Source organism: Uloborus diversus, chromosome 3 (genome assembly GCF_026930045.1).
Source record: "Uloborus diversus isolate 005 chromosome 3, Udiv.v.3.1, whole genome shotgun sequence".
NCBI lineage: Eukaryota > Metazoa > Arthropoda > Arachnida > Araneae > Uloboridae > Uloborus > Uloborus diversus.
The window spans coordinates 55,082,904-55,088,469 of record NC_072733.1 but is presented as its reverse complement, the minus strand read 5'-3'; positions in this window follow the sequence as shown (position 1 = coordinate 55,088,469).

Sequence of the window (5,566 nt, the reverse complement as noted above, 5' to 3'; positions counted from 1 at the left end):
TGCATCATAATATTTTAGTGTGATAGTTAATTTTTTTCGAACACTTATCAAATAAACTAAACTTTATTAAGTATTATGCATTGTGTGAAATCCTTTTACTTATAAATTATATTTGAGCCACGAGTTTCTAATAATATATTATTAGATGTAAAATTTCAAATTGGTTGCAAATAAAGTGAATTACTAGCTGAATAAAAATATTTTTTTTGTGTGTGTGTATGGGGGGGGAGGTTGCATATTCATTAGTAAAGCTACTTTAAATTACCAAGTATAATTTAAAAGATTTAATCAAATACAATTAATGATATAAGGTTTATAAAATATATAAAATTGCAGTAAGGAGGTTATTGCTTAGAGTTAGCAATTATGATTTTATCAAAATAAAGTAAAATATAAGTGCACATTTTAAATTTGACATTAGTCAAATAAATTGATGTAGTTATTTTTATTTTTTGATCAAACTACTATAAAGTGTATTAAACCTATAGCATTTAATATCTGAGTAAATATAGGTTGCATTTTTAATATTAAAAATGTTAAATTTTCTTAAGTAAATATTTTAAATTAGTAGTGAAAATATATAAATTTTAATACAGTCGACGCTCATTATAACGACCACACATTATAAAGACCGTCCCATTATAACGACCAGTGGTAAAAGTCCCAACTTTGTTCCTATGAACTCTATGTTGATTTGCTTTCATTATAACGACCTTTTTGTATCGTCTAATCCAATACAGCGACCGAATCCAGCGGACGCTATTTCTGGTGTTCTTTCCAATAAACAAATTTGTAGCTTGAAATGACTTTGATTATTGTTTACGGACATCTGCTTGAAGTTTTCAATGTCAAATCGAACTTTGAGAGGGGTGGAGGGATTACCATTCACCACTGCTAGCACAGAAAAAATAACGGGAGGAAAAATCGAGAAATTTCCAGATTCCTAAGAAAAGGGAGTTGACAGATGTGTTGGTAGTTTGGTGTTTGAATCTAGTGGTTTTTAAAATTTGGGGTTCTCGATGGACTTTTAAATGCTTCTTTGAAAAGCAAGAAAAATACAATTTATCACCTATATCTGAAACAGAAAATAATGTTTCACAAATATCACTTCTGTCAAAAAGGCAAACATCTGTCTGGTTTTATCTTCAGAAAATGTTATGGTAGTAGTAGTAGTAGCAGATTTGCAAGTACGTAACATTTTCCTCCCTATATTTTCTACTTTAAAATTTGTTTAATATTCTGTCATAATATTTTGCACACGATTTTTCTAAAAAAATCCTATGATAAAAATAATTTGGGCATTTAACTGGAATGTTTGAAAAAGTACCATGTTTTTCGGAACAGCGGGGCATGCATGATGACCGTGTATATATTTTTTAATTATACCTCTTATAACGACCACTCGTTATAAAGACCTTTTACTCTAGGACGGAGATGGTCGTTATATCGAGCGTCGACTGTAATCTCTATGTTTTTTTTTAATGATTTAATATTTAAAATTTTAAGGATGCATTTTATGTCCAGATTTGTTTTGCTTACAGGCTTAGTACACAAAGTAAACAACATGGATATTCTAGATATCTATAAACTATCTAAATAGCTATCTCCCATGGCTATCTAATGCACGTAATCGACGTAAAACGCATATCTCGTGGATATCTATCGCAAATCCATAACAACCATTGGAGATCATATCATATCCAAGAGAGAACCAAATATCCAGACCTCCCTGGGATGTCTTTTAAGTGCAACCTTTCTGACCTCTGGTGGATATGGACTTGGATATGTAGATCACGCATGGATGTCTAGTCGATTTGGTGATGTCTGCTTGCTTTATCCAATGGATATCTTATAGATGGCTTTTGGATTTGGTTGGTTGTCTGGGTATCTCCTATGGCTATCTAATGCACGTAATCGACGTAAAACGCATATCTCGTGGATATCTATCGCAAATCCATAACAACCATTGGAGATCATATCATATCCAAGAGAGAACCAAATATCCAGACCTCCCTGGGATGTCTTTTAAGTGCAACCTTTCTGACCTCTGGTGGATATGGACTTGGATATGTAGATCACGCATGGATGTCTAGTGGATTTGGTGATGTCTGCTTGCTTTATCCAATGGATATCTTATAGATGGCTTTTGGATTTGGTTGGTTGTCTGGGATATGGTTTGGTTTATTAGCAGCAAAAGGGTTGCCATAGCTCGGTCTATTCTTATTATTAGTCTTATGACCGAAAGCGTTCCATGAAGGTTCGGGAACAACCGGTAAGTAACCACTGACGTCATTGCTGTCATATGATTAACCAACCCGTAGCTATCGGTCGTGGTCGTCGAACGTAAGCCTTGAAAGTTTGTGTTTGATGAGCGAACCGGTAGCTACCGATTGAACTCGTCGAACGCAAGAAAAAAATTAAAAAAAAAAAACTTTCATTGATGGGAAGAGAAAAAACTGATCTAGTTTCGCCTTGAGCTCACATATGGAAGAAAATAAACAAATCATATTATACTAGAAATGGCAGTAGCGTTTTCTTCTCTTTTTTGCATAGACGAAGTTTGTTTTGGATTTATGTTCATATCAGCTGAGTAATAAAACGTGAACAATTTCTGATATTCTGGATAAGTATGGCCCCTATACAGTTTTCAGTTTCACTTAGTTTATTTTTTATCCAAAAAATGTGTACTGAAGATGCCTTATCTTTTGTATTTACGAGTGTGAAAATGTTATAACTTGGAATGTTCGAATTTATAATATGATGGCATTCCTTTTATCGTCGTTCTTGTGGGGTTCCAAATGAAAGTTATTTTTATACCCCGTTGAAAATATTGCAGTTGACTTCAGAAATTGCTCTTTCAAAGTGGATCTTCTTAAGTTTGCAAGGGTTTTTTTTTTTTTTTTTTTAATTCTGACGGAACATGATTAGTGTTACATACGTGTGGTAACCAAAACTCACTGAGTTTTCCCAGTAGTTTTTCTTCTTCTAAGTTCAAGTGCTAGCAATCTTTAAATCATTAATAGATGACATATATCAGGTCTATCTCTTGTTTTTAACTCGAAAACTAGAATGCTTTTAAAATCCTACCTTCGGTCCATTATAATCATTTCGATATTTTTTTTTAATTTCAGGTTGTTTTTCCTTTAATTTCTTGTACCAATTTTTTATCTCAGAATAGTATAAAATTCGTCGATTTTACGATAAGAATGGAAACTGATGTGTAGTTAATTTTCCAACTTCATATATTTATTTTAAAAATTAGATTGGTCTTTTGTTTTCAAAACTAGTGCCATATGTCAGGCTGAAAATGGGTATACATACTTCCTGATTGCTTTAACTATTTAAAGGCATATAATTTTATTTATTATATTTTTGTATATTTATACAGTGCCGGCAAAAAAAAATCTTTACATTTGGTTGGCAATTAAGAACTTTACATGGAGAACTTCTTGTCATGATTTTACTCAGCTTGCTCCCTAGTGATTTGGCCGAATACCAAATATTTAGCCACAATACAACAGAATATTCAGTGTTTGTCCAAATCACTAGAGAGCATGCCAGACAAAATCATGAAAAGAAGTTAGCATGTAAAGTTTTTAATTGCCTACTAAATATAAAGGTTTTTTTGTGACAGAGTATCTCTTATATCCACGGAGATGCAAGCATTTCTTTCAAAAATACAAAAAAAAATTTAAGGTTTCCGGCTCATAACAAGCAGAGTTTTACAACAAGTGTTACTAAACTTTTAGGATATTTGACCGCATACAAGAGAACCAGAATAATAAAATATGAAATTAAAATATTGAAAATTTGATGAAATATGAACTTTTAAAGCAATTGAATTTTCTCTGTGCATGCGTGAAAGATAGCAATTTATAACTTTCATAATCCAAAGCTCAAATAGATCCTGTCACTCATAAAAAAAAAAATCCAGCTCGATATCTTCAAAATTAAAAAAGTTAGGAATGTGCCAAATTTCGATAATTCTTGGATAGTCGGCGAATCTTGAGGGATCATTCACAAATAATCCATTTTTATCATTATTCACTCTGCACGATAACCCGAAAAGTTACCAGTTTGCTAACGACCCTTTATGATTCTTCGCCTATCCAAAAGTTATTGAAATTTGGCTCACTATTTCACTGACAACTTTTTAATTTTAAGCAATCAAGCTGGAATTTTTTTATGAATTGCACAATTTATTTGAGTTTTGGATTATGAAAGTTATTAACTGCTCTCTTTTGTGCATGAGCAGTGAAAATTTAATTTGTTCAAATGTTCATATTTCATCAAAATTTCAACATTTTAACTTCAAATTTTATTATGTTTCTCTTGTGTGCTATCAAATATTCTGAAAGTTTAGTAACGGTTGACGGAAAATTCTGCGTGCTATGAGCTGAAAACCTTCAAATAAAATTCGCATTTTTGAAAGAAATGCTTTATATCTCCGGAAGTATAAGAATTTCACAAAAATATAAAAATTAATTCTACATAGGTTTGTATAATGCCGGCAAAAAATTCTTTATATTTGGTTGGCAATTAAAAATTTTACATGCTAACTTCTTGTCATAATTTTACTTGGCATGCTCCCTAGTGATTTGTCCGAATATTCGGCTACATTCTGGCCGAATTGCAGTGTTTGACCCAATTTAAAGATGTTTTTGCCGTTTCGGCCGAATTGCAGTATTCGGCCCAATTTAAAGATGTTTTTGCCGCATTGTATACATTGGTTCGTTTTGGACAGTATTTGGCTTAAAAAGTGTTCGCAAAAAACACATTGGAAATAATTGTTTTCAATAAATATCTGAAGTTAAATTTTTTAATTACGAGATATGTTGGTTGTTTTGAATTTGCTTCTGTATTTATAGAGATATATTTGACAAATGAATCATATTCCAATCAATTTTGTGCTTGAAATGAGAAAGTAGAAAAATATTTAGTCCCTCACATAATTTTTCAAAAAAAAAAAATCTTGTTTGTATTTTGAATTCAGAAATTTGTATCTGTAGAGTCCAGTACAAGAGAACATCAAGTTTTGTATAAATGGCTCAAAATAAACACATCTTATTTTCAAATTTTATACACCATTCAACATAGTTATGAAAAAAAATTGCATATAAATAAAATTCACCTTAAGAGTAATTTAATAACTGCTAGACACAACAAAAACGTGCTGCACTCCGCACTTACTTCAGTTATTCATTCATTTTACTTTTCATTTTCACTTTCTTTTAGCTTTTATTTAACATTGTAGTTTCTTTTAGTAGGTTATTTTGTCTCATGAATTTTAATTTTGGCATCATCATGATCTTGTTTTGTTTGCCATTCAGTAGGAAGAAATTAAGGACATTTTAAAGCAAATGTTTGAATTCTTTTAGTGACTTTAACTCTTTTAATTTGAAGAATTAGGCTACAAATTTAGAGGTTTATTTTTTAAGATAAATTTTTTTTTTATCTTCATTTGTTGCTGTTAATGTGTATTTAATATAATTGTCACATAGTGTGTATCACAGGGTTTCTGCTATGCATTTCTTTCAAAATGCGAAAATACAATCCATATTACGAA